This window comes from Pinus tabuliformis, chromosome 8, assembly GCF_031772625.1.
Source record: "Pinus tabuliformis cultivar Carrire ecotype Pingquan chromosome 8, CPIR1, whole genome shotgun sequence".
Taxonomy (NCBI): Eukaryota; Viridiplantae; Streptophyta; class Pinopsida; order Pinales; family Pinaceae; genus Pinus; species Pinus tabuliformis.
The window spans coordinates 220,264,344-220,283,502 of NC_142294.1; the positions used below are offsets into that span (position 1 = coordinate 220,264,344).

General features: G+C 40.2%; 1 protein-coding gene across 18 annotated transcripts in view; it reads right to left on the minus strand.

Moving 5' to 3' along the window:
- LOC149234940 (histone-lysine N-methyltransferase ASHH3-like) overlaps positions 1 to 19,159 on the minus strand; it is a 343,338-nt gene that overhangs the window by 244,339 nt on the left and 79,840 nt on the right. The window lies entirely within an intron of this gene.

The window sequence follows — 19,159 nt, forward strand, 5'->3', positions numbered from 1 at the left end:
AAAGGATTCTCTTTGAGTCCATCAAAGATCATCTTATCTCTTTTGTTTCACATTTGGCCACATCCAAACAAAGCTATGACAAATTGGTCAAATTATATTCTGTCAATACCACCAATCAGAAAATATCATTAAGGAATCAACTTTATGGAACAAATATATCAAAGATGAAAATGTTGCCTCATACCTTATGAAAATCTCAAAAATAATGGACCACTTCAAGGACTTGGAGAAATCATATCTGATTCGAAATTAATTACTTCCGTACTCGATGCTCTACCTCTAGACTGGAATGGTGTTGCAAGTGGAATCTATGCAAGAAAAGATACTCCAACATTTGAAGAACTCAGGGCTCTCTGTGTTCTAGAAGAAGCAAGGTTGAAAGCCAAGGACAACACCGAAGCCAAGTTTGGAAAGTTTGGAAGACTTTGATCTCATCACAGGAACAACAATAACAACAAGCCTAGTCGTAACCGAGATTTGTCTAGAGTTCAATGTTTTGGTTGCAATGAATATGGACATTATAAAAGGGATTGTCCCAAGGACCATAACAACAAGAAAAACAACAAAAGGAAAGAAGTGAAGCACATATTGCAGAAGATGAAGATGCCGAAAAGAAACCTAAGGTCGAAGACAATAAGGAACTCTACTATTGAAGTACCAGGTTTGCAAGCAAGCTTGTTTTCATTTCTTATTAGAAGATGGCAGCTAGAGTAGCAATTGCAGTTACAATTGAAGGATGAAAGTTTCTTTCCAAGTCGATAGTTTGATTTCATGAAGGTCTAGTTTAAGAAGAAGTATATGGTTTAGAAGAGATTGGATCATCAAAAAATCATCTGCATAGTATCCCACAGTCAAAGTTTTCTACTGTCACTATAGCAATTGAAGTTGTCAATTTCATCATGAAGATTTAGAAGCAATAATCATATCATTTAGCAAGCAAGGATTACAAGCTGACAATAGAAGCAGAACAAGAGCAAAGTCAAGGTCAATATGCAGTTTTTTCTTCAGTGTGGTATTTTCTCAATTTCAATGAAAATAAGTTGATAACTCAAGAAATATTACTAGACATTTCGAAAGCAGATCAGATAGAAGAACCAGAAGGACAAAATAAAATTATCTCTACAAGAAGGCAGGTAGTCTCTATCAATTAAAAATAAAAGGTTCAGATAAAGGAAGTTACTCCTATTATGTGAAAGGAGTTTCATGAACATCTTGCAAACAGTTATTTAAAGGGACTTATGGATTAGAGATGATATCTTCAGAGGGAGTTGAAGAAAGAATGTGATACACGAAGATTCAGATATGTACGTGAACAAAAAGTTTAAAAGATGCTTATTCTTCTGAAAAGAACTAGGTTGACACTAGCATTGATCATTGCTACTTATACAGTACAATTTCTTGGAAGGATATGTTTGCAGTAAGTGAGTGCAGGATCTCCCAGTAAGAGAAAACGATCTAAACGAGTGCCTCAATTAGAAGAGATACTCCAAGATTTTTGAAGAACTCTTATGTTTAAAGAGGATCTCAAAGGATCCATGAACCAAAGGTAGATAGCTTCAGAGGGAGTACAAAGCACAATTAGACGAGAAGGATCATACAACTTGAGACTTAAGGATACATTGATTGGTTTGGCATTGCTAATAAGGAGATACTTTTGATGATTGAGATATGGTCTAAGGATACTTGGCAGACTCCTAAGCCCCATAGAGGCATGAGATGTGGTGGTTGGTACAGTCAGTTGTGAAGCAGAATGTTTGATGAACTACTTGAAAACATGCTAGATTTGATTATGATAATAATCAAAGGCTACATAAAGATTAACAGAGAACAAAGAAGGTCGAAGTGGTTTATGATTCATAACATGATGCAGGATGAAGTAGTGATGAAGCAATATTGGTGGGGGTCATTTTCCACTAAGTTATTTTTGCCACCATTTAATAAAATAATAATTTGCCACTATTCTCCAATAAAATAATACTAACCACCTTTATCCAATAATATTTGCCCCTTTCTGATTAATATTACTAAAATTGGGCAAAATTCCTAAGTGACTCCCATGCTCACAAAATTAGGGATATTATAGTCCTCCCCGCCAAAAATTGCTTGTACTCAAGCAATGCTCAAACAAGCGCTCCCTCTCTTTGCTGACCCAAACTGTCACTGCAAACAATACAGAGGTCCCAAATGTGCCACTTAGTCACCTTGAATCTGTGCACCATCCTGTCATAAATGAACCCCTCGATACCAAGGTCCCATGTTAATCTCAAAAAGATGCCACAATCCCGACGTTGCGCAACTCTAATTACAACTAATTGCCCATCGTGCGCACATACTGTATCCTCCTCTCCTGGAACCCGATGGTCAAATACTGATAAAGGCCAAAAACATTATGCCCGAGCATCTCCATGATGCCAAAGCCTACCAATCCAAAGCTAACCCCAAACCTGTGCAGTAATAGGCAAAGCCTTCCTTGCCATACAATGAAGGCCTCCTAGAACCCCCATGTGACAACCCAAGAGTGAACTAGATCACTCTCTACCATGACTCTGCTCATCACAAGACAGAGTGATCTATCAACCAACTGAATCCCTGGATCCCATAGCCAGACTTGTTGCAGCATAGCTCTGAAAACTGTTGGAATCCATCTGTGTCTCGTCTCTAGTCCCTACATGCAATCAATATATAGGCTCCATATATCATGAACTAATATGATGCATGTTAAACTGCCATGTGCCTGCCACTATGTAGTACTGATGATCGTTGGAAACCACATGTGCCAAATAGCTACCCCTTGAATGCAGCCAATAGATGGGTATCTAATACTCACAATTGACTCAGTGTATGTGGATCCATCCTACTCTTGCCAACCATCACCACTAAGTCTACCATCCGCCCTCTCGATAATGTGCCAATACAATGTCTGGAGTCAGGACACAAACTGGAAAACTGCCTCAGTCGTACATGGTATCCTTTGCTCATGCATGGTCCCGACATGCCCTGTGGAAAGAGTGACACACGCCTCCCTCGTGATCAGCTCCCCAAGCATAGGCTCACTGTTGAATGATATGCCAGCCCTGCAGATGATCACCTCATCCCCCAACCTGTGGCTGTCAACTCATGCACCGACCCAATGCCACCGTTGAGAAGTCTCTCCCCTAGTGTGTTGAGTGTCATCCCAGTATCTCGGGTGAGCTCCCTGTCCCCCGTTGCTCGCGCCTAGAGTGTCAAAGGATAACAGCCAAATCGTTTGTGCCTGTAAATGATGTATAAGAGGGACAGGCTTGTGGGTCCCTATGGATACCATCAAGTATCACTCATCTGCATCACCATCAATCCTGGGTGAACTACACCCAAAGGTATGCCCGGTGTCTCTGTTGATTTTTGTAGTATTAGATGTGCTCTTGCCTCGAGATTTTGCAGAGAGGCTAAGACACATGCATTCTCCAATACCCATAAATCGTTTGGGAAAATTCCACTTAGAGATGGTTTAATTAAAATAATTAACTTTTTTAAATGGTTCCCTAAGTCTAAACTTAGGAAATCTGGTTAATTAAAGGGTATTAATTAAATCAAGTGTGAATCTTCTAGAAGAAGATGAGGATCAACTCCCAGTTAATCTTAGCCCTCAATTATGTTTTAATCTTGGTTGTTGGCGCTCCAACGAGAGATTATAAGGAGTTCGATGGGCACTTGGAGAACACATCGAATGAGAGATCAGAGATCAAATTTCTCAAGAGTAGCAGCATTGAGTTGTCGGAGTGAGATCAAGTGATCTTCTTGCAGTGAGGGGCAGGGATAGTAGTCTAGAGGAGAGTTTTCCAAATCTAGAGAGTGCAAGGCAAAGAAGGCATAGAGCAGTTCAGAGAGGCAGCGCAGTGCCACACAGAGGCAGCGCAGAGCTTCAGAGGGAGTTCGAAATTCAACTAGGAGAGTCAAGATCTAGTGCCAGAAGTCGGGGTGTGAGACCGGAGGGCCAGAGGGTCGAATTTCCAAACAGCGAGAGATCAGAAGAGGAGGTGACGCAGAGCCCAGCAAGTGTGACACAGAGTTGGGTAGGATTGACATAGAAGCTGCGCAAAGGCAGCGTGGGGCCAGCCAGCCTATCCCTGATCAGTGTTAGATCTCCCGAATCAGTGTGAGATTTCTCTCACTAACTCTTTGTCTGTTTTTCTCTATATCAGATAGCCAGTTTGGGCATCCAACAATTTGTACTCAGAAACTACTGCATAATAATAAGACCCTCAATTGTTGCATCGGTTTTCCCGAGTTGGGTTTTTCCGGGGACATTGTCTAAAAACAACTGTGTAGATGTGTGTGTTTATTTCTCTCTTGTACCGTATTTAGTTTCTGCAATAATTATTTTGTTTAGGCTGCAGTGTATGTATTTCGATATTTGTCGTAGAAAACTGCAAGTAATTTGTTCAAAGTAATTTAACAAATAGGAGAAATATCATCAATTTGCTGCAGTAGGAATCGGGTAACCAACTTTTCACAGTCTCCATCCATAAGTCTCCCTAGAGGCGACCCTCGAAGACCTCACTGTGCAACACCATATGCCCATGCATCCCATCGAGTATCCTTGTACTCCTCGACCTAGCACTGTACCCTGCGGCATATCCATGTACACCACTAGATACCCCGTGCTACTGTTGTACCATCCTATGTCGTCTCGTATCCTGCCTGTGTCACTATACCTGGCACTCCCCATGTGTACTCGATGCGATGTGAGTCGCTCAATGCAAACCAACATGCTACATCAAACAACCACGCATCTCCACGCTCCTCTACAAACCACTGCTCATCACTGTATACCTCTATACAACACTGGATGCTAGGATCTAAAATTGGATCTTCATGCATCAGTTCACATCCCTCTGCATAACACTGGACTCTACGACATATCTCTATGCACCCCTGTGTACTGTCATACCACTGCCTACTGTCATACCACCCTATATCATATGCCATCCCACATGTGCCAACGCATCCACAACTCTGCTAGTAAGCCCTCCACAATGTGAGTTATATCTCCTCATCTCCTCGGATACCTGAGTGGCCTAACTCCTCACATGCTAACGTAAATGACACTACTAATCCTATCCTCAGTAGCTCTTGTGTCTAATATACTATTGAGGTAGCATGGTCTCCATATAATACCCTATTTGGTGGCCTGTCGATGCCACCTCCTCTTACCAACTCCTGCTAAAGCAGGCTAATCATCCTACAATCCCATGTACGCCCAACATGCCATGACAACTCATGAACTTTCCCTGCTCCCTTGTCAATCCATCCTATCACTAGTGTTGTCAGGAACTCTAAAGGAGATATGAAAAGGTGTGTGCACCCAACCACCGAGTCCATCATGCATCTACTACCATCCCCTACTGACTCCACGATGTGATGGAGAATCCCACCTAGATCCCAACAATAGTCTAGCCCTCGATCCCCTCTGGTAATCCATAACCTCTGTTGATCTGTGGCCATGGATGCATCTAACCTCCTAGCCAGCTCCACCGAATACCAACTCAATATCTCTCGCCATCCAATCTCGAGAGAGGGATCAAATGCACAAACAACCATACACGGAACAAGTCCTCCATCCCGCAAATGTTGCACCCTGTGCAACTCATGTCGCCTCATCTCGCTAGTCTAGCCAAACCATGTAATCTACCTAGGTAATGTGGACTCTCTCTCACCAACACGAGGAGGCGACCCAATAGTGCTACAAGCCCCATCGATGTATGCCTGAAGGGGACTGTCATCTGAAAGCACGACAACTCTGTTGGATGTCGATGCACCTAGCTACTCATCGATGACTGACTCCAAGGATGGATGCTCATCCTCCTCCACCATGGGCTCAACATGAGCCACTAACTACTCCACAGATAGCTCATCATGCATAACATCCTCAACAATCAGCAATAGGTAGCTACCGTCTAGAAAGTCTGTCACAGATTTGGATGCCTTTGTACCTATCAGCTCCTCATTAAAGGTGGATATGTCTCCAGGCACCTCACCAATCTGATGTGCGTTGTTATCACTTGAAAACTCAGACACAACCCCGAACACCTCATCAATGGATACCTCAAAAATGGATGGCACCTCCTCAATGGTGGACACCACTGTGTCTCCTGGCACCTCCTCAATGGTGGACACCACTGTGTCTCCTGGCACCTCCTCAATGAATGGCCCTATGGGTGTGTGCTCTACTCTCTCCCCAAGGTGTCAGTTGGAGCTATCAAAAGAATCTCCAACAAGGGTGACTCCTACGTCACATTGGACACATCGACATGCTCCTCACCCTCTAGTGTGCCCACAACCTCATGCTCAACCTCCTCCTCAAGCTCTTGATCTCTAAAGCCATGTCTCCACCAACAAAAGTGCCCCCTAGTCTCACCCTCTAACTGTCCCTATCCTATCTGCTCCTTTTGAGGAGATTTGATGCCTTGATTCTATCTACTTTCCCCACACAGTGTAGATGGTTGCACCCCCACAGCCTGCACACCACTAGTGTCTCTGTTGTAAGGATGAGGATGGATCTAGTCCAACACCTTCCTCAACTAGGCCAATCTCTCATCATTCCAGTAGATTCCACCCCAAAGTTCTTGTATGCTAAATCTTCCTTGAGCCATGGATTGTCTATGGTTTAACCTGTCACTGTGCATACATGCCCAAATCTTCCATGATCTAGATGGCTACCCCACAGTTGGCCAAGATCATGGCTCTGATACCACTGAAATATTCCTAATAGGAAAATACAGGAAATAACAAAGACTATCAACTAACTACAACTTGCAATCTCAAAAACATGCAAGCACATGAATTAAACACAAGAAATATGAACCAAGCTTTGAGACATTTTATTAATATGAGCAAAATGGGTACAACAGATGGTAATAGTAGAACCTGAACTTGTTACAAGCAAGCAAGGCAAAACCAAGGTGATAATAATGAATCCCAAGTGTTGTAGAAGCTCCTCCCCAATTTTTACACTGACCCAATAAATTTTTGTTACTACTGCCAGATAGGAAATGGAAAATTTGCCCTCATAAGTGCTCAGAAAATTCTGAGAAATTAGCTGGTGCACTTTCTCAACAAGGCCAACAAAACCCAGAAAGGGATTGCCCCAAACCAACTCTCCAAGAAACCCACATAATGGTGCAAATTGTTAGTTGACTAGTAAACACGCCGCTGAAAGATAGTGGATTTCTAGTTTTAATATTCTCTGAATCAAGCTGAAAATGCAGCCATAGATTCCTCTCCAAATACTCACAAAAACCCAGAAAAGGTTTGGGTTGATTCTAAGTGATGAAAGAGCCTGCCAAATAATGTGAGTGGCCCTCTGGCTGGCTACACACACTGCTGGGAAATAATGCTCCAGAAACTCCCAAATCCTATTGAAAAGAGAAATTAACTCATAGAAATATATAAATCACACATATAAAAATCAGAGACACAATATTGACGGAAAAAGGCTGAAGTCTCATGTATTCTCTCTCTCATTCTTACCTCAAAATAATTGAAATAGTGTTACAAATAAATAGATGAGAGACAATGTTCTCAAGATAGTGCGTGCTATCTTAGACACCTTTGGTTGAGATAATTTCTCACCAGACACACCAATATAGGAGTTGCCTAAACTAACTCCTATCTTAGAGGAACAACCCAAGAGTTAGGCACAAATTCCTAACTTGGAATTTTTAATTAATTAATTTATGTTTGGATTTATTATTGTTTTATGAGAGGGTCTAACATTCCCCCCCTCAATGATAAATCCAAAAACGAGAACCATCTTCCAAGTTCTCATGTTGATCCTCAAAACCATTGCCTAAAAAAACCGCCAAAACTGGATGCTGGAAAAAACTCAAATCTGAAGAGAACATGAATCAGCTGCATGCTTGATTCATCTCTGAAGGACGCTTGACAACTCCATCATGTGCCAAGCCGCAAAAGGATCCAACTGTCCTTTGCTTGAAAACAGCATCCGGTGTCCACTGACACAATTTGATGATGATTTCCCACTGGCTGAAGATGTCGAAAAACAACTCAATGTTGCTTTTGCTATGATGAAAGCTGCTCACTGCTGCTTTGGCTGTCGATCGCCCACTGGCGAATTTGCTGATGCTCACTGCTGATGACAAATGCCCACTAGCTGATGAAGATGCCCACTGGCTGCTTCGCTGATGTTGTCGAGACTTTCAGTCTGACAAACACTTGTCAATTTCATTGACATTTTCCCCCTTTGTCAGCTGAAAGGAGAGACAATCTGCTCCAAAATATATTTGAACTCCCCCCCTTCAGGTGTAGGAGAGTTTCACTGTTGTACTCCCTCATTCAACTGCATGAGAGTACCATCAGTTGTTCACTGCTGGCTGCACTATGTAAGATTGTAGTCGGTTGTAGAACTGAGACAACCGTTTGACTGTGGATGACCATTCCCAAGGATCAATCCAGTCATAATGTATCTTCAATCTGCCTGATTTTTGGTGGTTGCGACATTTTGCTGAGGAATGATTAGGCTTGCCACAATGGCAACACGGATGGAGATCAAAACACTGATCTTCCAAATGACTGGTTCTTTGACAATGAGAACACTTTGATTGGACTTCAACTTTAGGTTGCGTGCAATTCTGTTTGTCGGCAACTTTCTCAGTACCTGCTGAGGTGAGTGGTTCAAGAAATCCTGCACTCACAAACTTAATTGGCTTGGAATAATCTGGGATTTGTAAATTGATGTCATGAGGAACATATCCTAAGCCTCGTCTATTCTTGTTATTTTGAATTTCTTCCCAGGGCTTGATGATGGGTTTGGAAGAAATTTGACTTTGATCATGAACAACTTCGACACTTGAAGTTGTTGGGATGAATGACTTATCATCTGGATGGTTCAAAGACTTGAAAGTATCACTCTTTTCTTGCAATTCATTCCTTTGAAGTTGGGACTCAAGTTCAAGAAACTCAATGGTTTCATGCGTTTGTTGTAGATGCCGTGAAATATCAGCAAGAGTTTCTTTGCTGACATGCACCATGTCTTCATCACTGGAGATGATCAAACTGTGAAGAATGTTTAATAACTGAATATGTTGCGCCATCTGAACTTGCTCACTTGAAGTCAGGCTCTCTTGTTGTAGATGTTGTGCTTTGAACTGTTGCACTTGATTTTGTTACTTGGATGACAGGCTCGCTTGCTATGGGACTTGACTGTCACGCTCGCTTGATTTGTTGATCTCAACTTGCTTGATTTGTTGCTTATTGTACTTGCTGAGAACTCTTGTTAGAACTTTCTGGAATTCACGCTCGCTTGATGACGAACTCAACTTGTTAGAGTTGAACTTGTTTTGGTTGCTGTGATGGTTGTTTCAAGGAATTAAAACTCATGGACTCACTTGATTGTGCTTTAAAGGAAGGGTGTCGAACACTGTCGAAAATGCACCCAAAAAACTTACAATGGTTTGAATGACTCACATAAAACAAGGAATTCACTTGTCTTAATTTGACTAAGTTGAAGAGAATGAACGTGCTTGACTTATGATCAAATCAAGACGTGGGTGTCGGTTTCAACCGAGAATGCACCCGTACAATTCAATTGGAATTTGATTCACAAGTTCTTAAATTTGTTTGCAAGAATGTTGATGTAGACTTTGCTTTGAAACAGTGAAGTTTACAAATTCATTAACTTGATTGAATTTGCTTGTTGAAGTAGAATGTCGATGTTGAAAACTTTGATGAGTTGTTGTATGTGTGGAGCTTAATTATCCTTCCTTGCAATTATTTCGATATAGGTGTTGTGCTTGCTCTTTGTATTTTATGTGTGCATGAAATGAGATCATTTATGTGTCAAAACTAGACACAAATCATAAGCAAAAAAACATGAAGCATGCACCATCATCAACTCACTCTTCGTGTACCTAAGATCCCCTTATTCAATTTCGGGCGGATCTAGGACACATCAACACCAAAAAAATGATATCTTTATTAATCATGGAGTACATATGAAGCAATGATAACGCCAAGCTGACAAATGCTTGAAACAACTCGCCTTCAAAATCTGAATGGATAATGACACGACAATACTTTGAATTACAACTTTCCCTTATCACTCCAAATACAAAATCACTTCTTACTTCAAAAATACAAAATATACTCCTTATCTCTCCAAAATTACAAAACACTTTTCACTCCATAACAAAAGTTTTCGCTTTATGATACCTTTTTCTTAAAATTCTTTTACATACATCCTTTTAAATTATTAAAAGGATTTAATGAAATTTATGAAATCACGTCAAAGTGATAGGTTACCTTTTAAACTTTCCAACTTATGCATGTAAAAGTATATTAGCCATTCACTTTATGCATATAAAAATTTAAGGAGTGTTAATCATATATGTCTTCTCAAAAGATTCTCCACGGTAAGGCTACTTTCACAATGAAGATGCTAAATCACTCATCTGTAAATCGATTTACTTTTTTAACATAGTGAGAGTGTTTACCTGTTAATCGTTTTGTCTTCTGTATGGACCGTCTATTAGCGTTTTAAAATCACTTTGAATCTGAGATTGCACGTGGAAACTTTGGTCTTCATTTGTGTAGGCAGCTATTAAAAACATGATGTTTTCTAGGATGAGATCTCGGCGGAATATTTGTTTCTTAACTGCGCTTAGCTCAGAAGTGAGCAAAAATGGCTCAATAGTTGGTCAGGTTGCCTCTCTTTTGGCCTTCGGTTGTCAAAGAGCTCATTTGAATTGTCCAACGCTTCGACTTGACTCGACCTCCTCTCTGGCTGCCTCAAATTTTCTCCAGCGTCCTTCAATCGGATCTTAAATACATGCAGATTACAAAGCCTTCTGTAAACTCCAGGTTCCAAGGCCTTATGAAAGCTCCTTCACGTTGATTCGCTGGTCTCCCAAGCTGGTTCAACAGTCAGACAATCATATGCAAGAATTCAGAACTCATCAAAATCAATTCACAAGCCAGCAACAAGACGTAATATGGGAATGTGTAATTGGTGTGCTATATTTTGAAAGAGATCGAGCATTCCCTGCAGCCCGACAGCCACACTAAGTACTCTTTAACTGAACACGCCTCACCAAAACAATTCTTCTGCCACACCGCCGCACCACGATTCTGCTGCGGTCAAATCTTCTAGAATCTTGAGAATAGAAGCGCACAACTTTTCATCATCATACGGACCACTGGATCCTCACGCATACATAGAATTCGCTCCGCCTACTGCTATTAAAATGATGGACAAACAAAACACACACCGCCAGAAGAGCTTTTAATGGTGCCTGTAGCGGAAGGGGTGCCAAAAAGTCACGGGATCTCTGCCACAAAGTCACGGAATCTCTATGGAGGCACATCATAAGATCGAATCAAAGATCTCCATTAATCAGTCAACTCTTCTCATTCAACAACTCTGTGGAACAATTAAAGTTATCGGCTTTCACATGGAGCAAGCTAGTCTAATACTAATTGATGCAGCCGAGCGCCACAGTGATGAAATTGCACAGAAAAAACATGGAAGCAATTGAAAATTAAACACAAAATTGCAATGAGCCAAAGCACCACTTATTTATTTCATCGATCGACCAATCGGTACGGGCCGTGGGGCAAAATCCCTTCTTCGATCGATTAACAATCTTAAACAATAGATCCTCGGAGTTTGAACTGTCGCAGTCAAAATCGAACAGTCACATTGCCAGGCCACTCAACTGGAGCTTCATCACCAACTGGTGCAGACACAGGCCATGTGGAATTTATTTGTCTTCAAGCATAAATCATGTCATCCTCTTTGAAAGCTTTGGCAGTGACGACCCTCTGGATCTCAAGACTGGAATTTCCATAGCAACTCTTCTTCAACGCTCTGGTAGCTGTCAATTACCTCCATAAGTCATGCTACAGGTCTTATGCATAAGCTGAATATTGTTCTATGCGCAAGTCCTCCATAGAGCTCTGCGTTCCTTGCAAATTTCGATTGCCCAAAATACAAATGCAGGTTACATTGCTCTTCGATAAACCAAAACTGTAATATGCAAACAAATAAAATATGTAATCCACGTTACCAACACACGACCCGATGACATAGATCTGTTGAGATCGTCTCAGATGCATTCGTCTTCGATGCAGCCTCCCACAGGTCTAACATAGCTCCGATACCACATATTGAAAACAGAAATTAACTCATAGAAATATATAAATCACACATATAAAAATCAGAGACACAATATTGACGGAAAAAGGCTGAAGTCTCATGTATTCTCTCTCTCATTCTTACCTCAAAATAATTGAAATAGTGTTACAAATAAATAGATGAGAGACAATGTTCTCAAGATAGTGCGTGCTATCTTAGACACCTTTGGTTGAGATAATTTCTCCTTTGGTTGAGATAATTTCTCACCAGACACACCAATATAGGAGTTGCCTAAACTAACTCCTATCTTAGAGGAACAACCCAAGAGTTAGGCACAAGTTCCTAACTTGGAATTTTTAATTAATTAATTTATGTTTGGATTTATTATTGTTTTATGAGAGGGTCTAACAAATCCTTTGTTATAATGCCACTAAAATTCCACACAAATGCCCTTTGAAATCTACCTTCTCCTCCTACCAATCTCCTTCGGAAATTAGTTTCCCTCTTCCCCTACACAAGCCTTCTCTAGTGAGCTTTGCGCACTGCCAAAATGGAGAAATTTGGCCCACCATAAGGCCAAGACTTCTGCCCTGCAAAACACTACCAAAATTCCGGTCTCAAGGTAGGAAATCTCTCTATAAGTCACCGGATCTCCCGATTCATTCTAGCTAAAGAAATTTGAGCTCCACAAACTGCCTCTATGCCCAGGAAGTGCGTAAACTAGGTGAACACCTGCAATAAAGTTCTGTCGAAATTCTGAATTGGACTCCCCAAATTTCCTCACTAGGGAGACACTCAAAGTTATCCAAAATGAGGGTGGAATTCCACTTGGAACTCCCATGCTAAACAGCACTTCTCTTCTTGTGCTAAAGAGCTCCAAAAGAAGATGTAATGTGAAGTGTAAAAGTCAAAATATGATCCACAAAATGAGTCAATCCTCCTTTTATAATTTCTCCTCATGCCTCTAGGCTCCTTTTTTTTAAATATTATTTTATTGGTTGGGGCCATTTTCCACTAAGTTAATTTGCAGTGATGTTCTATGTTTGTGTAAAACCATATCAAGACCGAACGTTAAATTCAATATTTTTGCATAGATCTCAGAAGTCTTCTTCCAAACTGCTCTTTGATGCCCCCCAGCTCTGATACCATGTTGAATTTTTATCTAGGGCATAACTTAGAATAATTTTCATGATTTTTCACAGCATCAAAACATTATTAGTAGTATTTAACAATTATTTCATTAAACAGTGATAAGAAAATCGTTCATAAGCATAAAAGAGCAATAGCAAATCACAATAGAAATATCAAGAAACCAAGAGACAAGAGACACGGAAATTAGGCACATAGCCAGGGCAAAACGCACAAGGGGAAAACCCAAAAATGCTTTCTTTATGAGAGAGAGAGAAAGTTCCAGATTCATTAATACAACAGAATAATAGCCAAACCAGTGACCACGATCATGATCAAGTGCCATGTCAAAAAGCAAGTTCCTGAAATTTCGACCCTCCTAGAATTTCAACCACCTCTTGAAATTGTGGACCTCCTATAATTTCATTGGAACAGAGACGTGTGAGACAAAAAATTGAAGTGTCCAAATGAGGAGAAATGATCTCCTTTATATAGCCTTCAATTGGGCATCAAATGGGTGCTTCTTAGGGGCCCAGCTGACCTAAAACATTATGAGGCCGACTTCAAATAAATTTGGAGGCAAATTTAAAAATTCAAATTTCCTATTTCTTTTTCAAGATGAAAATACCGACCATGGCTACCAAATTTTTCAACAATTTCTACCTTGACCTGAGCGTTGTAGCCTCGGACAGACCCACTAAAATTTCGACCCAGCTAGCAATGCTTGTGGTAGAAAATATGTGATTCGAACTGCCCTCCTCCTCCACTTGAAATACATTGAGAATCACTCTTCACTCTCCTCCAAAAATCGCAAATCTTGGCCTTGTTTCTCGACCTGCCTAACCGCTTAAAACTCGTCCTGAAAACCACTTGAAAACACATGTTGGTGGTCTCCTATAATTTCATGCAATTATCTCCTAAAATCTCGAGCTTGTTCCTTCTAGAATTTTGCCCCGAAATTTTTGCTAAGACAGCCACATGAACTCAGGTTTGATGCTCACTTTCTCGACTAGAATAAGCAAGTCTAATGGTGACTTTCCTTTGTTGTGAGCACTCTTTCTCAGCTCTACAAACGCACCTCCTCTCAAGCTCTTCTTCTCTTCTTCTCAGATGCTCATGAGAATAATGAATAATCCTTGTCTTTTCCCTTTTGTCTACTCTAAATGAAGAGAACCCTAACCCTAGAGATCTAATGGGTGAGATTAAATCTCAACACATTAGATCAAGGTGGATATCATTTCCCTCTCTTGACCCCTTTCCTCATGTGGTCCACCTCACTTAATGAACTCCTTACCTTGTGCATTTCTTCTCTTATAAAGTCAACATTAAATTATAAAGTGACTTTAATAATAAAACACACTTTGTATTTTTTCTCCCTAAAGTCACATTTAAAACATAAAGTGATTTTATTAAAAAGTACCTAGTACATGTACCATCCCATACACTGACTTTACTTCATGACATTAATATAACTCATAATGTCACATTAAAGTGTTTTCCTAGGGAAAAAATCCAATGCACTAGGAAACACTTCGTTGGTACCATATTTCTCAAAAGTGACTACTCGATTTCATGCTCAAAGTAATAGCATTACCCTAGTACCCATTTTGGGATGGAAATATTATTTTTTCCTCATGAAAAACTACTTTTACTCAAAAAGTGAGGAAAAAGACATGAAAAACAGAATAATAAATAACTGCGGACATGTCAGAAACATGTTTTGAGTCAACTGAAGGTCTCAATCACTTGAAGTGTAGTGACTAAGCAAAAAGAGTCAGTTAAGTGTCGAGTTGAAGTCAAGTCAACAAGGCCAAGAGGGAGGTTGTGTTGGCTGCCATTGACGGTAGAGTTTGATGTGCCAGCAAGTACGAGTTCAAGGTACGAGTTGTCACATGAATTGAGAAGGCTGAATTTGATTCATGTGTTGGTTGAGTTGATTGGGAGTTCACTCCCCCTTTTCCCTCACACTTGGCCATACGAATGCACACTTGGAGCTCCTGCTCCTTTCTTATGCTACGCAGCCCACTTGGAAGACCTACGCATTCTTCTTGGTAGCCCACGCATGGCCAATTGGGCTCTACACAGCCCCTCTTGGGATCTCCACCTTGCCACTTGGGAACTCATCTTGGCATTGGGATCATCAATTTTCCTTGGGATTTTCTCCCTCTTTTGTTATAAATCAAAGGCTCCTCTCTTGAGCAAGCTAGTGTCAGAAGATGTGGACTCTTGGGGAATGGTTGCTACACTTTGTATTGTTCCATCATTTTAATAAAAGAAGGCTTTGGAGGCTCATGGTGCTTTGAATCTTGTTTGGTTGCTTGGAGTACTATGGATGTATAATTGTTTTACTTAAGATTATTGTTGTAATAGGCCTTTGAAGGCGTGTTGTCACCCAATAGGAATAGACTTTCAAATTCGGTTATTTGCTAGTCTATTTGCTTTCTTATACTTTGAAATCCTAAATTATATGTTCATCTCGATTGACTGACATATTTTCAAGATTTCATGTGTAGCGAACACCTATCTACTAACAATTTTTCTTGGCATAGATCTTAAGGAATTAGCAGGTACCTCAAAGCTTGAAGATTGGAAACCTTCTCGATTGGAGTATCCATCTTCAACATACAAAAGAAGTTCATTCCCACCTTGCACCAAGATAAATCTCCCAAGGCTTTGAAAAATTCTCCAACACCTTCTCTTCTTACTCAAACTCTACAAAAAATTTCGTCAAACTTTTGGTTTGATTTCATCAGCTAATATTGTTTAAATCTAACATTTGAAGGCCTTAACTTTTTCTTGGTTGTTGTAGTGAAGAAACTCATATCTTTCATTTTAAAATTTCACTTGGTAATTTTTTGGGGTGTTTTGTACCAACACTTCGGGTGTTCCAAAGCATTTTGGGCACATTTTTCTCTTGTTTGCTTGCTGGTTTCTAGCAGGCCAATGAATTTACAAGGGGAGGTGCTGCCAAAATTTGGTCAAATTGAAGCATTCAAACACCCAGAAGGAACCTCACACAATTCCCTTTCTATTTAAAACAAGGAGTTTTACCACCGTTGTAACTTAAAAAAATCATTCTTCTCCCTTTATTCATAAGGGATACCATTGCCATCAAAGCATTGTAATCTTGAGGGAGCTAGGAGAGTCTCCTAGGCATCCCAATCCCCCTACCCAGCAGGCACCTCTTGTGTTTTGTGTTTCATTTTCATGGTGTGTTTATTGAGCTTAAAATTAACTTAACACCACAAAACATTAGAGTAGATTTCAATTTCATAGATTAGATTTCATTTTATGCTTCAGATTAGATTTCAATTTTGCAAAAGAAACGAACCCCATCAAGCTCTATCGTGCTCTCCATCACTGCAAGCCTAGCTTGATCCTTGTACGTGACCAGAAGGAGCTTGATGGTTGATTTAGCTTAATTACGGAAAACCACTTTAATGTTTATTGTGAGATTGGGGGAAAAGTTAAGGCTGACTTGTGAAATCAGCATAGGAGCTTGTTTATCCTATTGTTGGATCTCCTTGCAATTGCAAAACTTGTGAAATCAGGAGAGTACTCATTGAAGCGAAGCTTCCTCCCGTTGGATCTCCTTGCAACCGTCTCTACCTCATTCAAGGGATAAATATCAAAGGGGAAACACACCTTAGATTAATTTTTATTTCTTGCAATCAGACATTCTATTGTGCACGCACTTACTAATAAATCTAAATCCAAGTGAAATCTAATTTAATAAAATTTACCAAGAGCACTTTTCACAACATTGTTGCAGCATACATCATTTGGCTACAATCTCACTTGATTTACTTTCAGTCACAAGCATTTACATCTGGCAATTTACTTCCAAGTAGTTTCATTCACTTTTTGGCAATTTATTTCCAAGCATAAGCATTCACTTTTGGCACTGGTCTTCTCATTATATCATTTTCTTATGAATGGTTATTTATGTGCTTGTGATTATATCATTTACTTGTGAATTGTATTTAAATGCTCTTAAGTTATATGTTGTAATGGTTGAATGTATCTTTTGGTGAATTAAATTAACTGATAGAATATCTCTTATTTGTTATAGCTTAATTGAGCCTCACTTATTTTCTTAGGGACTACCCCCTTGGTTTTGCTAGGAGTTAGCCTAGACGAAGGAGTTGAGATTTGAGTGACAGTTACTCAACTCTAGACTTACCCCCAAGGCCACACTTAGTGGATTAGAGATACTTCCAAGTAGCCCAATGGTGTGGATTAGGCGGTAACACACTCCTTTCTGTAGGAGAGGGTTTTATACCTTCTTCTTTGAGAATAAGGAAGACAGGCACTTGATCTTCAGAAGCAGCCATTTTTTCATGGGTGCCCATGGTCTCTATTATATCGATTTAGCCCAGATTTTAACCCATAATGTGGTGATCCTTCAGCAGTTTCAGTTTGGGTTAAACTCCCCTTCCTCTGCATTGTTTGAACGATGCCACTTTCAAAAGCATTGGAAAAGCCATGGGTAAGTATATTGATTGTGCCAAGCCACAAAAGGGTTTGTTTTCTTGTGCCAGGATCTATCTGGAAGTAGATCTGGACAAAGGGTTTCTGGCAGCAATAAATCTCAACCTGGATAACTGGTCCCATATCCAAGAGGTGTATTATGACCAGTTGCAAAAAGAAGACACTTTGCTAGAAGTTGCAAAAAGGAGATCGAGGAGCAACAAAATCAAGTGGAAGAGTTGGACTAATGGCAACAGCCCAATAGGCAAAGAGGACAATCAAAACAGAGTAACAACAAGCCATAGCAAAGAGATCCAATAGGGAACAAAGGCAAGGGCCTAGCCTCTCCATCCCAAGCAAAAGCAGCTCCAGAAGAGGGTACAAGCAATCAAGGTGCAGCGAAGGCTAATAGCAATAGTTTTGAACACTCAACTTAGTTGAAGAGGAAGGTGATATTCCCTCGAGCAACATCTCTCCCTCTACAGGGAAAAACTCCAAGAGTCCAAAGCCTCTCCTTGTCTTCCTGATGAAGGTATTCCGCCCCTTGAGGATGCCCCTGTCCATGTGACAGGTGAGATCGACTCTTCTTTATATGAAAGCGATTTCCACTCTCCTAGGGTGGCTTGAATTGGCCCCTCCCTTGCCAGATCAACTAATGAAAAATCAAAGACAGAGAAAGATAAGGAACAAGATAGCATTCATTGTAAGGTGGGAAGAAAAACAAACAGAAAAGTTTGAATCGAAAAAGTTGAAAAGGACAAAGATTTGGAAAGACAAGGTATTCTAGACAAACATATCACATGGAACCAAAACAGAAGGAAAGGAGGCAGTCCATGCCCCAATCAATGGGCCACAAAATCTAATAGAAAATTATGAAACTAATCTCCTTGAATTGCAGGGGCATGGGGTCAAATAAAAGAATGTTAGAGGTTAAATCATTAGTTCAAAAGAAAAACTCCATCTTCTCCTGCTCCAAGAAACTAAAATGGAGCATCAAGATATTTCCCAAAACCAGTATAAATTACGGAATGGTAGTGGCATTTCGACAGTCAGCTCAAGGGAGGCTTCATTTAGTCTTTGTACTCTCTAGGCTTCCTCATCTTTGAGGCTATTGGATCAGCATTCCTCTCCTTTTTGGTTGGTAATGCAATCATTACATCTCCCCTCCCAAAAGTTATGTTCAATAATTAATTTACGTATATGCCAGTTCATTTTTCAGAAAAGGAGGATTGTTGGGTTTCTTTGATGGACTTACAAGACTCGAAATATGAATCAGATTGCATTATAGGTGGAGATTTTAATACTATCTTGTATTCCTAGGAAAAAAATGAGGCTCTATAGTCAGAGATCAGTTTCAAGAACAAATGGAGGATCTGATCAGAAATTTAAATCTTCTCGATATCAAGCCCTCCTCCAATAAGTATACTTCGA